The 19,249-nt window shown below is 31.5% G+C and overlaps 1 protein-coding gene across 7 annotated transcripts in view; it reads left to right on the forward strand.

Moving 5' to 3' along the window:
• Nucleotides 1–19,249, forward strand: part of LOC149481376 (uncharacterized) — a 465,629-nt gene that overhangs the window by 129,287 nt on the left and 317,093 nt on the right. For 4 of the 7 annotated variants that reach the window (XR_016316814.1, XM_089705002.1, XM_089705001.1 and 1 more), the window contains exon 1: nucleotides 13,789–13,954. The exons of the other annotated variants lie outside the window; for them this stretch is intronic. The gene's annotated coding sequence lies outside the window, so the exon portion shown is untranslated. Of the gene's footprint in view, nucleotides 1–13,788; nucleotides 13,955–19,249 lie in introns of those variants that run through there. 7 annotated transcript variants of the gene reach the window in all.

Here is a 19,249-nt window from a genome sequence, read left to right on the forward strand (position 1 = left end):
CTCATGGAAGCGTGATTATGGTTGATTTATTTTTTAAAGCTTACTTTACGTAAACTTGCTTTCCGTGGATATTTTTTGTATTTTTTTCGACAACACATTTTTAACACATAATTGATAATACATATCATAAAAGAGCATTGGAATTAAGAAATTAATGTCTCAATGCCAAGGCATATAAAAAATACTGAGATAATAATTTATGCACAGGCACCTATAAAACGTACATTCCTACATGCTATTAAAATTAAACATACATAACAATATATCTACATTGTAACCGCCACAGACAAGGCAATAACCATTCCGCCGCTGAAATATTAATAAAACAATACGATATTCGTTTATTTCGCTCATTAAAATAATTGAGGAATTAGCCCCAGGCAGCGCGGTGCACGCAGCAGGCCAAGTCATTAAAACAGCGATAAGTATATAAAACCGAGCATTATTGTTACTTCCCAACGATTCTAGACAATGAAAACGATCATATTACATGGTTATGAAATTACCGAAACACCCTCAGAACGAATAAAGAGCAATAAACGAAAGTACCGTAACAACGGTGTTAGAATTGTTATTTATTTCAGCGCCATCTAGTAACCAATGTTCGAACTTTAATTTATATTAGTTCGGCTATCGCCCGCTCACGTGGATAGGCGGTAGTGTCGTAAAATGTAATCACAGGGCTTAGTTGAATGCGAACATTCTGCGGATTGCTATTGAATTTAAATTATTGCAATGGTTGGGCTTCCGTGTGTAAAATTTCACGAGCTTTGGTTAATTGAAAATTATGTACTGCGGTTTCGGGTCTAAGCAATGCAATTGGCAATTATATATTCAAATTTTGCATTTACATGTGGAATTAGAATGAGGTTAGGTTATAACTGCTAATTAAGTATTTGTGGTCGCCTTAAGCTTATGCAAATATTCTAATAACAAACTGAACAATACTGCTGTAGAAGTAAGAGAATTTTTGAAGTGAAACTTCTATAGGCGCGTTGAGAGTAAAATTTCAAGCGCGTCACGGCAATACCGTCAGATCATGGAGTAATGCGACGATTTTGGTATCTTTGAATCTTGCCAAAGATGTTTCACTTCTGACACGTGTGCTCGGTACACATGCTCTTTTTTTTAACCGATCGATTCGAAAAATTGCATTATATTTAGATGATTGTTCTTTCCATTCTTAGTTTTTGTTTAGGTACACACAGACTCTACATTGATTGAATAAAGAATAACTTTAAAAATTATATATAAACAGTGCTAAATGCACTGTTAAAAAATATAGACAAACCACACAACTTAAAAAGTGGGAACGAGATTGATGCAGGAAAATCTTTTTTCAAGTCAAAGTTCAAAATAAAATCATGTGAAATATATTATTATACCCAATGAATATCAAGAAGTGATATGGGACTATAGAGAAATTGATAAAGTTTACTGCAGTCAGTCTACTAATCATAAAAATTATATTACTTTGTCTGCGTTTTGCATCTCTTAAGATTTTATGTTGCGAAGTCTATGTAACATTCGTGGATATATGCGAAACTATTGATTCAGATGTAAGATGTAAGAAAATGAAGGGGTATACAAGAAGAACGCATTTTATTTTATTATTTAAACCTTACGAATGAAAGCTTAAATATTTAAAGCTCTTTTACTAAACAATAATTAAACAATATTGTCTGTATGTTTTCTTATTTTAAGTATTTATTTAACCTAGAGCCGATTTAATGAGAATTAAACTTGTATATAAAACATAGGAGAAGTAACTCTACATATAAAAAAAATATTAACACAAAAACAACAACGCGAACAAAGTCACATGCATAAGCTTGTATCTTAATCCTAAGCAAAGTATTGCAGATTTCTTTAAAGAAAATTTAAAGTTAAAATCTCCTACAAATGTCAAATAATTCTCGAACGAGACACACTTGACCGAAATGACCATAAACAGGTTCTTATAACATGGACAAGACACTGAATTTAAAATTAATATAAATTTCCTATTTTGCTCTCATATCACATAAAACTGGTTTATAAACAGTTCAGTTTTTATAAAAATGTATATTCAGGACATGCATTTTGTAGCCACATATTTTAGTTTTAAGATAATATGCTCATTTCCAACAAAATCAATTGTTTATCCATTTCTTGTGTGCATGTTCATCTTATTTGGTAAATGTGGAATTTTTTATCCCAGACATATAAATGAGAGTATGTACTAATAGAGAAAACAATATGTTATTTGTTATAATATTATGCAGGTAGTATATAATTTCATGGGTTCTGTATGAATAAATTTTTTAATAATCTGAATTATAGCGAAAAATAAATTAATGACAGCTAGTGACATCCAGATAAACCTAAATAAGAAACACTTTATGCCTATACATAACCAAGAAGCATATCAAATTCAATTATTCCACAACCTTTTTTTTTGTCCATATTTATTACGCAACCCCAAAAACTAATTTACCAAATTCTGAGGCATAGACAGATATAATAGTGTGTAATGATAGGTTCAGATGACCCGCGGCGTGCGTGACTCCCAAAATTGATGCTGGCTGCTGAGGAATTCGGTAGAAACAAAGTGTCCATCAAAAGCACAGGAAAACATGAATTTAGCAAGCACTGTTTTGTTTTAATAACCCATTTGTATAGGAATGGAATTTGATGTAATTTGGAAAAACGTGTGTTCATGAAAAAAGAAATGTAGTTATGTTATGTTAGATAAAATTTAGTTTATGTTGCGTTATCGATTGCACATGTCATTTTAATTTTCGTATTAAGTTTATATTTACACAAGTTATCCAATTATAATATTATTATAGAATATTAACATATTTCTCAGACAAAGGCGTAAACAAAAACTAATTCAAAAGAAATCGTCTCTAAAGAGATAATAAATAGCCCAAAAATCAATTTCCTTTCCTAATCACAAGATGCATCAATCTTCACTCCAATCAAAACTGAGTGTACTATAATTGATAAAAATAACAAAATGATAGTAATGATAGGAAATGACGAAAGTTTTGAAAGAAATTAATTTCTTCACGACAAATAAGTAATTTTATAAGATACGTGCGTGATATGCGACGTAGATGTATTATAGTTATTAATACTAAGTGTTTTTATAAAAGTAAAGAAATGAATCTATCTTGCATGAAATATTACCCACGCTCTCATCACCTAAAAGTTAATAATACATAACGTATTTTAACCATCTTCAATAAAGGAGTATGTTACTTCGACTGTATTTTTACTTTGACTTGTTGGTTGTGTCATCATGTCATCATCAACCTATACATATAATACTAATGTTCTAATGTTCCCAACGCAGGGATACGAACCTCTATGAAGGTACAGGATAATTCACGATGCTGGCCAAGTGCAAGTTGGCTTATATCACAATAATGTCGTTGAACTTTTGTTTCTTCGAACCCCTGTATATTGATTTTAAGACCAAGGTCCTCACCACTGCTTTTCGAAGTGGTCACGGACAGTTTTTACTACATAGTATAAAGCAAAGTCGCTTCCCGCGTCTGTTCTAAAGTCTGTAAGCTACAAAACTACTCAATGGGTTTTGATAAAGTTTTGTGAATAGATAGAGCGATTCAAGAGGAAGGTTTTAGCGAGTAACAAAGCGAGCGAAGCCGCGCAGAAAGCTAGTTCTTTATAAATTCCGTCCAAAAGATCCTATTCACACCACACATTACCTTTAAATTCAATGAGCGTGAGAGTTGAGCATCACACGGGTCGTGACGGCCGTTGATAATCTGTGATCGATGGTCCCGTTTGGACACTCTGGTCCGTAAGTAGCGGTATTCCTTGGGGACTAAAATGCGGTATTAATGTTCTTACTTATAAAAATATATATTAGAAAATTGACAATAGAAAAGTTTGCGTAACGTTGGTTTGAAAGCAATAGTCGAATACTTTCAAGCTCGAATAGATAGTGCAATACTTTTAAAGAGTGTAATTATTTATTTGGTTTTGCCAAAAATATATATTATTTAAACATATAAGGAACATAATAAACAAAAACAATGATGTGTATGCCGAAGCAAAAGGATTGATTTATAGCAACCACGTTTATCATAATGGTCGGGGCTTTTATGTCCCAAGCAATTTGAACTTTAATTCCTAAGGCGCCTGCGAAAGCTTTTTGTAGGCAACCCTTTATTCCCCAATATAAAAAGAATATAAGTTTCTTCCCATATATAATATAATAATAAGCAGCTATTTTACGAACGTATGAACGTACTAGTGTACGTTCCGTCAAAATCTATTGAGTCGGAGATTGAAAATTACAAATATCAAAACGATCAACATTTAAATAATGTGTTTTTGTTACATCTCTATAATTCAAACTCAAACATTTATTTATTCAATTAGACTTCTTAAAAAAGCACTTTTGAAACGTCATTACATATTTGAGAAACAGACTCTTTTAAATCATGTCAGTTTTACAATTTAATTTTACAAAAAACCTATGTAACATCATATTCACATTTATAAATGCTCTGCTTCGACACACTTTTAAGACATAATTTGAATCTGCTTTCAGAAAACAGGAAATCCTTAATATATGCAAGTCTAAATAAAGGTGTTACCATATTGGTGCAGCTAATTAGCGGGTTCGATTCCCGACGATGGTATCTCATGCTTGCGTGTGCGCACATGCAAGACTAAATGCATGTTCATAAATAAATCTCATTAAGTGCGAAATACAAAATGGCCGATGGGCTTCATGATTCCTTTTGTTTAATTAAGCTATGGACTGGAATGAATTGTCATTTTTTTCTAGCATTATGTTGGTTTGATTTAAAGGGTATTATTAATTTCAAAGAATTGATAATTATGGTATTAATAATGATGGTTTTTGGTTGTGGTTTAATCTTTATCCTTTACCTTGGGCAGCCTGGAAGAGATTGCTGATAAGCGATAAGGTTGCCTTATGTGCTATGAATGTTTCCTTTTCTTTTAATATTATGTAAAATTTGTAATGGTACATAAAACTGTTAAATAAATAAATAAAATGGTCTGTTCGTTAATTACAACATATTATATATAGTGTTTGTCAAATAAATATGTATTAGTAACTGATTTATGTGATTACAAATTTGAATCTGCGATCGAGATAGATTTTTATCTTAAAATTAATTACAATGTTTTTGTTTCAGGTAACCATTGTTTTAACAAGCTTATTATCTAAATAAGGGTAAGTATAATCACGTGAACATAATGTATGTTACATGTATATACATATGTATGAATCGAAATTTATGCTAGGTTAACATTTATAGCCTTGTGTTTATTTAGAGTTCAATAAAGTGATATATTATAATGATAATTAACAATCTGCATATTTTACTAAATCAATAAACTTCGAAAGCTTGTAAATGGAAGCTTTAAGCGGTTCCTTTGTAGATAAGAGCTTACTGCTATTAGCTCTTACTACTAATGACGCAGATACCGCTTCAATAAAATTAGCCCAGCATTCGTAACATTTTATTATACATAGTTTACAAAAAGGGGATTGATAGAGGGCATTAATAATAGTTCATCCATACTTCATAATATGTTCACTGTATATATGCAAAAAAGTCTGTCTGTTTTTTTGTTACGTTTTCTATAACAATGAACATACGTTTGAATGTAATTTTGAATTAAAATCGTTAACGACCCAAGGTTAAAATGCACTTTTATCCCCAAACAAATCGCATGGAAATGTGGAGAGCTAGTTTTAATACAGTTGAGAGATATTTTAATCTATGGCATGGAAGGTAGATATAACATTGATTACAAAAAAAATATTATGGGTTGTTGAAAATGAAGAGGCTCTAGTTTTAATTACATACAAACTAAGCTTACATTATTATTTTTATTTTCTTTAACTTGCTTTTAATTTTATTGGATAGTCACACATCCAATTTCTTCCATATTAGATATTGTTATTTGCATAAATTGTATTCAAATATTGTTATTAACATCCTGCATAAAATCGATCACAATATTCTGTTGACCTGTATCTATCTATACATATAATAAATCTGTAGAAGGGTCAATTTTGTACATTGAAAATATTGAAAAAATAAATAGCAGGGGGTGTTACTGGATCGATACCAAACCCAAATATGTGATTAAAAAAATTTTTGTCTGTCTGTCTGTATGTGAAGGCATCACGTAAAAAGTAACGGTTCGATTTCGATGAAACTTGGTATAATTATACCTTATTATCCTGGGCATAAAATAGGATACTTTTTATCCCGGAAAAATACGTAGAAATAAATAAATCTTAATTTTTCCGCGCGGACGGAGTCGCGGGCGGAAGCTAGTAATATAATATATATTTATAATTTGTATACCAGTTCTCTATTAGATTTACCGTTCACCACCTCGAGCTTTTGTCAGGCTCTAACATATAATTTCCTCTGTAAGGCGACCAAATTGTAGCCAATCTCAATTCTTCTTTTGTTGGACAAAATAATCGTTTGTGATACTAGACTATAATCTCGATTGGCTTGTATTTTTTGCTATTAAACGGTGAATAGCATTTATTAAGTTAATATGTAGTTGTAGTTTTAATGCCTATGTGTATTCTATGATTTCTATGCTTGCAATTAAGCGTCTTTCCAAACTATACAAGGCCAGTACGCAATGGTGTGAAACTAATCACGTATAGTTTGGAAATAACTTTTTTACAAAGTTCTTCCAATCTATACAACAGCAGTACGCAAATACTCGCGTATACTTTGTAGTGAAGTAAGTAAGAATAGCGCTCCAAAATATACAGCGCCAGTACGCATGCGGACTAATCGTGTATGTTTCGGAGTAGGTAAGCGCGGCGTCTTCATTGCTCGCGTTTATATTATTGTATTGCTGTTTGAAATCTATTATTAAAATGCATGTGTATTGTGTATATAATGTTGCGTACTGATCGTATATTTTTTGTATCGAGGATGCTTGTGTCTTCGTTCCCGACTATACTACACGACTTACAATTGACAATAGTGCTAAAATGTAAGAATCTAATAAGTCCAGAAGAAGACGGTTGCGAGGCGACGGAGCTATTTTTGTGTAGTTAAAAAAAACACGAACCTAACTTAACCCATAGGTAACCCATCTGTTACCTATTTATTTTTCTAAGCTTACCTAATAATATTTTTTTCCATATTTTACTGAATCAATCAAGTAGATAATATATATAACTGTACAAGTCTTTGATTGCCTATATATTTATTTTTTCGTTCAAGCGTAAGTTGTGTAGTAGCTATATTTAGTTATACATATTTTGCGTACCTACTGCTCGTGTATAGTTTGGAACGAAGAAGCAAGCATCCGCGTAACAAAGTATACACGATCAGTACGCACAATTCGTGTATATATTGTAATAACAAACTTAAAAACAGCATTACAAAGTATACACGAGCAGTTTCCTATGGTTGCGTTCTGGCTATGTATAGTTTGGAAATACGCTGCAATTAAATGTATTCCATTATGCAATTTCCATGGTTTGATTATCTTTAATTACTTCAAAATTCGGATTCAAACTCAATCATTTATTTATTCAATTAGACTTCTTTTATAAGCACTTTAAATCGTCATTACATATTTTTAACATTTACCACCGATTCGAAAAGCATGGAGAAGAACCGACAAGAAACTCGATAGTTGTTTTTTTCTTGTCAGTATTACAATTTTATTTTATTAGGATTAGTATGCGTTAGTGCCAAAGAACACTAAGACTATTCTTGCATACTTGCTTGCAACGCATATTCTTGTGTGCAAATGATTTAGCTATTACATGTTGTGTGCAAATTATATTCGTAATTTAGATTACATAACAATATAATATATCTTTAATTAATACATACAGAAATATCTCTCAACAAAGTTGTTTACAAATTAACAACACAAAGCCTTGACAAAGCGGCTCATTTCGATCCTGTCTTCCCTTTTAATATGACCGTATAACTTATTTATCCATATCTATATAAATAATCGTCTCGCATACATGTTTAATACCGCGTCGTTACTATCAGAGCGAAATATTACTGAGATAAGAAATACTAATGACTTTGGCCTGAGAGCTCATATAACACATTGATATCAGCTGTTACATCTTTAGTACGTGTTTATTATATTTATTTGTTTTTCTTATGAATGTTTACTTTTAAGACACTTGTTGATTAATGTAATAACTTAGGAAAATGGCAGATAAAATGTTTCAAGTCGTTTACAGTTTACACTACAGAGCATTTAAAATCTACAGTAATAAACATTCAGGAAAGATTTGAAGTTTTCCATTTTTAATGCAACGAATAAAGAAAGCAAAGCAAAGAATAAAGACAAAAATAGTTCTACGCATTTTAAAAAAAACATTAAAAAGTGTGTACTTTACGTTTACGTGCATACTTTCATTGTATACTTGTAAATTCAAATCATTGATACAGTATACTTTACTTCATGCATATTTTTTTTGTCAAAATTTAAATCATTATTATGGTAAAAAAAATAAACAACAATAACAGGACCTACAAGATTAGTTCAAAATATAAATTCTAATAGAAAAGATAGACGAGTCTCCCAGTAATTAAGGCTCTCACAAAAGATAATCACATTCCTTATGATAACATCGAATATATAAATAATAAAGGTTATTTCAAACCCTATTTCCCCAGCGGAATAATAGCTAAGGGTGATCCGCCCTAACGGTTGTAATTTTACGGACAGGTGATGTAACCTGTTGTAGAATGCACGGCTACGTAACCTTTGGAAAGTATTAAAAAAATTAATTGTTTGTTGCATTTTGAAATAACGTTACTGTTGCTATATGAGCTTAATACCTAATATTAACACTATTTTTAACAGATAAAAGAATAATGTTTTATAAATTTCTTCCGTATTTTTTTTAAGTAAACTTTCCGAATTTAAGTAAACTTTAAAATAAATAAATTATTTAAGATCTTATGTAGATGTTCATATTATTGGATTTTTATAGCGGCAATATGTTATCCCTTTTTGGTACAATAACAACATTTTACGGTAATTCACATGTATGTTGTAAACGAAAACCTGTTTAAAATTAAACTTGCATATAAAGTATATAAACCTACAAAGATTAAGCTTTTTGCGGATTTTGTTGAGTTTTTGTTAACAAAGTGAAAGGTTATCAACCCCTTGCCATATAATTACAGAAGGTTAGTGTTTATCGAACGTAGAGTCGTTACAAAGGCATGCAATAATAGTTTGCTTCAAGTTTTTATTAATATGCAAGTAATAAAGTTTCCACACTATCGAAATATCATTGGCCTAGCCTTAATTAGAGATTCTTGTCGCAGGAATATACTTTTAGCATTGCTTGCGATTTCTTTATGTTGTGGATGGTTGTTTTGCAAATATGAATATCCACGTTCTATAATGTTATTTTGTCACAAGGAAATTATGCAATGGTTTCCATCATGATTTATTTTTTTCCAATAAATTACATTTTAAAACAAACAGAGATTGTGTTACTTATTTTTTTAAAGTAGTAGGTCCCACGTAGTAGTAGTACCTATTCATATTTCTACTTGGTACTAAATGAATAAAAGACACATTTTTAATTATAAACAATGTGTTATGTAAAATATGTAATATGAAAGAGACATTTTGTCTGATAATAAATTTATAGAATAGCTTTAAGATTCCGTGATAAATCTCTATTTATTACTGTATTGTATACTTATAGTTTATTTAATCGTAACCCCATATCCCATTGTTACATATTTAGTGGGATTCGAAGTGTGAAGACTATTTCAGCTATGTGGGTCTGCTCGTTTGCATACAGTACACTGAACGTCTCTATCGAAAGGGATTGTTGGAATTACATTGAAGCAATTGTTCTGTACTATAATTTATTCTTCCTTTTATGTTGGCAATGTAAATAAATATAAATAGTTTCAAATAAGTAATATTCGTTAAAATTCAAACGAGATAATTCCTTAAAGATGATTGAAATTTCTGATAGAGAGCAGGTAATAGCGAAATCGATTGCGAGTAATTATTATTATAATTATAATATCATGCATGCATGAAAGCACATGGCATAATATATCATGCGAGATGACCGTGTAGACACTAAAACTTAATCTATACAAATATAGGCTAAGATGGTATTTGTGCTAAGTGGCATGGATCCGAGTTCAACGCACGCGTAGCTCAAAATATATATTTTTTATAAATTATTTTCTTGTGTTAAAATAAAATATGATAAATATGTTATTTTATATGATAGTTAAGCTTCTTTCGTTAAATAGTTTTTGATTACAATTTTGAATTTCAGTTTAAGAATTATGTATAATCCATCAAATCATGTTTAAAAAAGAAATTAGGATAGGAATACTTATTTATTTCTCTATTAATATAATCTCTTAGTTAAGACATGAATTTACACAACTACCGTTGCAAATATTAATTACATACTAGCTTCTCAAGGAAATGTTGAAATTTAATTAAAATCATTCCTATATGTAATTTTAAACCTATGTATGTATAGGTACTCCGTTAGCGATGTATTTGCATAAGAGAACCTGTTGACCTGTCGTAAAATTTTCTGGTCTTTAAAACGGTATTTAATATAATTAAAAATAGATATTATATAATTAAAGGCTTTCGGTAAAATACCTACAAGGAAAACATTCCATTATCATCATAATATTATAATAATGTAAATAATTTTATTTTTAAGGATGTCATCAATAATCATACCTGTTTAACATCACGGGTTGAAAACAGTCAGCAAAGCATCAATGATAAATGTTGCGATGTTAAGAAAAATTGAAGTTAATAATTTGACAAGATTTTGGTTAGATATTAAGCGTAGAGCTGCGTTTACTACATTTATACCTAACTAGCTGTGCTCCGCGGTTTTACCCGCATGGCTCCGCTCCTTTTGATCTTAGAGTGATGATTATAGCCTTATTATTATTATTATAGCCTTCCTCAATAAATGGGCCATCAGACAACGAAATAATTTTTCAAATCGGACCAGTAGTTCCCGAGGTTAGCGCGTTTAAACAAACAAACTCTTCAGCTTTATAATATTAGTATAGATGACGTGAACAAATAAAAAAAATTAAAGAATACCCTTTTGCAGACGAAGTTAGATGGTCCATCTAGTATGCATTTCAAATCTCAGGTACATGTTGGCACGCGCGGTATGGCGGCTGCTAAGATGCCCCGGACGTGCCTGCTCCGACTCACGATCGAATTATTATATTTATTATTGCTTTTCAATCTGTATCAGTAATGGAATTATATGAAACAACCGATGGTAGGATAGTGTCGGATTATCTCGCATTATTATCAGATCGAGCGTATTATTATGTTTATTATGGATGTATGGAGATGAAAATAATTGAAAAACTGCGATCCTAGTATGAATAAATCGACTATTGAAAAAAAAATGTGTGCGTGTACTAGTGTACACACGTAAGAAGTGAAACTTCTTTGTGACCTTATTTTTCAAAAAATAATTTACTATATGCAACTTTACAGAAATACGTCAATCACGCGTGGTAGGGATAAAAACAAGATGGCGCGTAACGGAAAAATGTTACACAACATTTTTTTCCAACCCCGATAAAGAAGTTTCACTTCAAAAAAATATGATGTTGAAGTTACTTTATAGAAAAAATAACACTTTTTAATGCGCTTTAAAACGTTAATAAACTTTTTACCTCATCTTTATTGTAATACCTACGTTGAAATCGTCAATATGACTAACCACTCTTCAAATCTATGAACCCATTACAAAGCTCTATTTTCCCAGTTTTCCTTGTAAATAAACCTTAATCTCATGTCTAGAGGAAAGCATTAGGATATGTCGCAAATAATGACGTGAAGCAATAACGTCTAGTAGCAAATGATACGTGCATCCGCGGTAATTACTGAGCCTGTTTTGCTCTAAACTTTGCTATGTGATAATTTTGTGGTTGATTAAATTAATCTTTGGATGTATAAATTTTTTCATAATTCTAAACTTTAAGGCAGTAAAACAAGTAACAGAATTAGGTATGGCGATAACATGACATACACACGCGTTTTTATAAAAGATAAATTAAAAATACAGCCTCACAATCTATATAAACTGTAATAGAAAATTGAATGTTTACTTATACTTTTTAATTGATTGATAAAGCGACATCTTCTAAGTTTACACTAACACTAGGTACACATAAGTTTACGAGAGTCATAAAATTAAGTTGAAATTAGAAGAATTCCGATCGGATTCATTAGTTGTAAAAGTCGTGGTTTTCTAATTTAGGTGTTTTATACACGACGCTGTTTATAATAACTTTGACTGAAACAGGAAAACATAACCCACATTTAAGGTCATAAAGTTACAAAAATAGGAATACGATGGATATAGATTTATTTTTCAAAACTGAATAAAAAGCTATCTATCGCTTTTGTTTTTACGTATATATTTTTTCACCATTTTTATCTTTTATTTTCCTGAACGAGCTGAATTCCGCGAACGCCCGTATTAATAGTACCAGAATATTATATTAAGAGCAATCGCTGCGTTTAATTGATTCATGTATAAACCCCCTAAAGAAATTACTCGTAAATAATTTATTATAATTTTCATGTTATCAAGTAATCGGGAAAGTAAGGCGGCTTTCTATTTATGATAAATAGCATTAAATTCGTAATTAATGAACTTGATATGGAAATACCGACATAAATAATTGACTGTCTCTCCTCAGAGGAGTGGCAAGATCTCACTAATAAAACTTGGCATCTTACTTTTGAAATAATCTGGGCATTAAATGTGATCCTAAATTTTAAATAAAGTGATCTACCATGCTTTGACTTATGGAAAAATGTATTATATTTTTATAAATTATTCGACTCTCCCTAGTCGCATTCCAATTCAAAGGATGGCACGTACAAATATACATAAGCGGAATAATATACACATTATCAACAACAATGTAGAGATATGTAGTTCTATTGAAAAATTTAATAAATTAAATCATAATACTGCTAGGGGTCAGCTCTAAGTTCAAAAATGCCAGTCTAACCATCTTTTTATATATATACTATATATATGTTTTCCTAAGGTTATCTTCTCTGACCTATAACTTCGTTGATGATTATACTTAATAAGCTTTGCACAAAAAAATCAAAATTAATGATCGGAAAGCTTAGTGGGGTGCGAGTTGTAACCCTTTTTCCAATAAATGGCCAACTCAATGAAGCTCTATGTGCTAGTACTGCTAGTCAATTAAAAAAAATATACCTACTTGAGATGAATATGTTAGTACAAACTCTATATTATAAATAATCAAATGAAGCCCCTCAAAAGGCTCTATATAATAGGTATAATTTATAGAGATACCTCTTTATAACTTTTCGCGGGATATAAAAAATATATACAGAACATTAATTATCTAATCTCTACATCTCTACATATTTAAAGAAACATTGTTGAACATAGAAACAAATAAATCAACAAACACCATACGCAAATAATTTGATTAACATCCAAGATGGGCCCAATTAACCATTAACGACAATATCTAAGTCTCTCTATAGCATATTCGTTGACAGCTTGATTTGTTTCAACCTTTCACTTGTCTAATTAAAGCGCAAATAATTTACGAGCCACAACAGACATGTGTAATAAAACAAAAATTTGAATAGCTACTGTCAAAGGATGATATCGTGTGTCTCGCTTGCACGCGTCTGTTAGTAATAGTCTATCCCGCTCGCCGGTCTTTCGCGGTTGGCTAGCCATACTCTTCAGTTGAGCATGCGTCCGCGCAGCAAATAGTTGTGTTTGCGCTTGTAATCGTTTGTGAAACAATGCCATCGTAATGTCTAAGTGTCATAGTGTTTTTTGAGAAAGTGAACGCAACAAAGGATTGCAGTGTTTTAATGGAAACACGTGGGAATTGAATAGGTGAATAAATTGGAAAGTCGCGTCGTTGTGTGGCCATTTCTCTACACCTGCTGTTCTCTGATTATGATATTCGTTGGCGGTTCATCTTTGTTGTTTAAACTCTGTACTGTATGATAGAGATTGCGCAAAGAGATACATATTAAAATGTAGCGAGTGTCGATGTTATCAAATAACAGACTCTGATACAACCTTCGATCAGAGTAATTTTTTTTTTGGTTACATGAAAAACAATAAATTTGACGAGCGAATAAAAACATGCAGGGTTAAATGTCAAATATTGGCAAAACTGTAACCACAACGAAAAAATGAGGCAGTTTCCTATGACTCTACATTCTTATTCTTTTGAACAATACATAAATATGCACAAAAAAATCCTTAAAATACCTACATCTTGTGGAACTCTATATGAATAAGTAAACATAAAAATTAATAAAGTACCAATTTTTTGTGGAGATCTGCACAAAGTTGTAATTTGCGTCAGTGTTTTTTATTACCTCTTGTATTTTAATTACACTTTTAATGTGATATACAGAAAAACACGGTTATAAAAACATACACACGAGCCAAATACGTATATAAATGTAATAATATATAATCCTCATCTTTATTTTTTTTTAATAATACAATAATAATGTATAGACCTTGTATAGACATCGACGGTCAAAGGTAAATAATTTTAGTAACTCAGATAATTAACTTTCAACAAATTTTCAAATATTTAGATGAATATCAGAACTCTCTTACCAACAAATCGAAATGACATCAATTTTTAAAATATGAAAATAATGTTGCAAATCAATATAACATCATCACATTTACTTGCAACTGGAGCATAACTCAGCTTCAAACTTCAAAACGTCGTTTCAACATTACTAAAAACAAAAAGAACTATTACAAGCCTATACTTCACAAGTCACCAATTGCCTACAATTATATAAGCTACCAAGAAACAAAACGAAAATGGCGTCCTACAGATGGGTATCTGCTCACAATCTGCCGACGATTGCCTGAGTTTAATCGGCGCACGCGCACCGATGCCACAGTAAATACACATGAACGGTACGGAAACAACATACTATTACAAAATGTTCCTAACGGCTCACTTGTAGAAACATGCGCTTTGACGAAACATGTAAGCAATCGTCGCGGTATTTGTTAGTAGCGAATGTTCTTTAAAGAGCACATGGAACGTCTGCGTCCAACGACCACGGCGTATGGCGTAAACGTTACCCCGTAATAACAAGTTAAAGATTTACGAATAAAAACTTTATTGCCTCAATGGTACATAGGTAATTTATGGAAAAGGCTTAGTTGCCCTACTGTTCGTAATATTTTACTGTGTCGATACTGGCACTGTCTCAGCTGAATTATCGATCGCTATTATGGCCGCCAGATACAAGACTGGTACAGATTATAAGAGCACCGAATAATTAATATTTAGTGTATCTAGATGTTTGTCAAATAAGGTTGTGCTTTTAAGTTTACCGTGATTAGTTGCTTGCAGATGTTTAACACTTTATTTGGGATACCAATACTTATAATCTGAATCCATATCAATATTTTTAATGCTTAATATTATGTAATTTTAACGATAAGAAAATAAGATTTAAGATTTTTAGAGTTGATTTTAAATTGTAGAGCTTTTGACTCTACATGTCATAAACAAGAATAAATTCATTTTTATTACAGTGTTTGTATTAGATTATTTCTAATAGATTAGTAGTACATTTTAATACGTCACAGCAAAATTATTAGGTTTTAAAATTCGATAGTGTATGAGATATAGAAGGTAATGTTGTTGATCTATGATGTATTTCTAATTGCTTTTTTATGTATGTGTACAAGAAAAACACTCCACGAACCCTAAACCAACCGGTACAAAAACAAACTACTCAGATCATAGTCTCAGTTAATAATTAACCATAGATAAGTTATTGTTCGCTCTCAATAGGGAATGTGGAGGCTTTAACCATGAGTTCAAGTAATTATTTAACGGGATACGAGGTTATATCGTTGTTACTATTGTTACAGACTTAGGTGAGAAAAAATTTGCCGTATATGTAGTTAATTATGTGTTAATGTTTTATTCAATTGTTGCAAAAAGTTGATACTTGATAGTATAGTTTTAGCATAAAACATGAAAAGTGTAAAATTAAGTATGTATATAAGACGTTAAAAGATCGATCAAATTTTATTCGTTTTAACTAGCTGTGCCCGCGACTTCGTCCGCGTGGAATAGTGACTGCATAGTAGTTACTACTTAACACACAATTATTGAGTAAACACGTCTTGAAACACGTACTATCATATACAACTAAATTATAAGTACTTACACATTATTATAAAGTTAAGAAATAAAATAAATAATAACACAAAAGAACTGTTAGTAAAATTTATTACTAAACTGAGCTAGGTATAAAACTTAGGTACAGAAGAGTTCAAAATTTCCAGGATGTGGTTATTCTCCCGCTCCCATATTCCTTCTACTTTCACAGACGTTCAACTTTTCCCTTTCACCCCTAGTAAATGGCAGAACCGATTTTGATCTAAACCATGTCTATTGTCTAATCATACCTATATATTATGTACATGTCATATCCTTTCGTTTGGTACTCCATTTGGATTATTTATCCCCACTATCACCCCTAAGGTGCCCTATATGTAATAAACAGATTAACCAATTTTGATAAAACATGACTAATTGTAATTCACACGTCATTTGATATGCCGCTTGATTATATTATTTGACCACATTCGATTATTCATTCCCACTTTTACCGCTATAAATCAATAAATGGATGAACCGATTTTGATTAAATATGCCTCATCATACTTCTCACGTCAGGTCATGCCCTTTCATTTGATATGCCACTTGGGATATTATTTGACAACTTTTATTCCCACTTTTATACCTATATCCAATAAATGGATGAACCAATTTTGATAAAATATGTCTTATTGTACTTTACACGTCATGTCTTTCATTAGATACGTCACTTGAGTATATTTGATAAAATTCATTTATTTATTCCCACTTTTACCCCTATATCAAATAAATGGATGAACCGATTTTGATAAAATTTGACTAATTGTTTCTGACATGTCGTCTATTTTCATTTGATATATCACTTGGGTATAACCTACATTAACAACCTACATTAACAACTAACATTCGTTTTTTTCATTCCCACTTACCCCTATATAATATAATAAACAACTAATGTAACAAAAAAACGCATCTAATTGGTATTACCCGTTAGCGAGCTACGGTGGCACAGACAGACACGCAATACACACATAGCGGACATAACACCCCTCTTTTTGTGTCGGGGGTTAAAAATAATACCTACGACATAATTTCAAAGACCTTTTATATAGAAAATTTACCTAGAAGTAACCATAATGCTACATATTTGTGCAGGTTTTAGACTTATGAGCAAAAATCTAAATAAAGGTCCTTTGACCCCCCCTACTACCCCCTCAGCATAACCACCCCCCCCCCCCCACGCTTGGGGACTTTCGATATGATCATCTGGACATGTCAAGGAATAACTTTAGCGTATAATTTACGTAATAAAGTAATTCATGTATTAGAATGCCTTAGCAAATGTTCGCTGTGATTACTTAAATGGTCATAACTTTTTTATTTATGAACTGATTGACATGAAATAAACACTAAATGTTAAATGAAGCTTACCACAATATATTACTGAAAACCGCATCTAAATCGGATAAGCCGTTTCTGAGATTAGCGTGTTCAAACATACAGACAAACAGACAAACCGACAAACAGACAAAAATTTTTTTAACAACAGTTTTGGGTTTGGGATCGATTTAGTAATAACCCCTGCTAATTTTTTTTTACATATTTTCATTGTACAGACACCACTTTTCTAGAATTTTATTATATGTATTGATTATAGAGCCTGAGAAACAATAGAACTATAATAAATATTTTGTATTTTAGCAAAGTATCCAATATTCCTTATTCCTTTTTCTTATTAGTTACTAGCTGTGCTCCGCGGTTTTACCCGCAGTGCTCCTGTTGCTCTTAGTGAGATGATATAATATAATATCTTTAGCCTTCTTCAATAAATGGGCTATCTAATACCGAAAGAATTTTTCAAATCGGGTCAGTAGTTCCCGAGATTAGCGCGTTCAAACAAACAAACTCTTCAGCTTTATAATATTAGTATAGATTCAAAATTTGTGTGTTGGTCGAGTCGAAATTACTATCCTATAGAGCAAGTTAACGGTTTGACTTCTGGTATATCTTGATACTATTATTGAATAAATGAATTATCTAATCGGAAATCCGTAAAGGTACGTAGACCGACCTATTGTTTGTCGGCATGTATCTAAAATCAATGTAATATCAATCGCTACATGGATCAAGATATTCAGTAGTAATTGATTGCTTCCTTGATAGATTTCGCTCGAAACAATTACAACCAAGATTATTTTCCTGTCTGATAAAATATGGGACGAATTGTAACATATAGGTATTCAAAATAATATAAAATTTCAAACTTATTTTCCCAAAGTTTGGTGTAAACTTGAAATGAAATGAAAATTTATTTATCAGAATTGTGGCTACAAAGGTTTATAAATTATCACGTCCGCACAATTCGCCAACAAATTGACATAAAAATATTTATATGGTAGATAATTTGACCACAGTTTAAACAATATTTCAGGTATCGATATCATGCAAACAAATATAAAACTTCAATCTTTTTTGAAGTGGAACTTCTTTAGTAAGTAAGAGTTCTTCTAGAGTAAAATTTAAAAGTCGCGTCATGACAATTCCGTAACGTCATGGAGTAAGGCGACGATTTTGGTATCTTTGAATCTTGCCAAAGAAGTTTCACTTCTGACACGTGTGCTCGGCATATACGCTCATTTTTAGGGTTCCGTAGCCAAAATGGCAAAAACGGAACCCTTATAGTTTCGTCATGTCCGTCTGTCCGTCTGTCCGTCTGTCCGTCTGTCACAGCCGATTTACTCGGAAACTATAAGTACTACAGTGATGAAATTTGATGGGAATATGTGTTGTATGAACCGCTACAAAAATATGACACTAAATAGTAAAAAAAAGAATTGGGGGTGGGGCCCCCCATACATGTAACTGAGGGATGAAATTTTTTTTTTCGATGTACATACCCGTGTGGGGTATCAATGGAAAGGTCTTTTAAAATGATATAAAGTTTTCTAAAAAACATTTTTCTTAAAGTGAACGGTTTTTGAGATATCAGCTCTCAAAGTCGTAAAAAGTATGTCCCCCCCCCTCTATTT

The sequence above is a fragment of the Colias philodice genome, chromosome 16, assembly GCF_061535455.1.
Source record: "Colias philodice isolate Cphi_HAF_F1 chromosome 16, ilColPhil1 Martin Lab GWU primary, whole genome shotgun sequence".
Taxonomy (NCBI): Eukaryota; Metazoa; Arthropoda; class Insecta; order Lepidoptera; family Pieridae; genus Colias; species Colias philodice.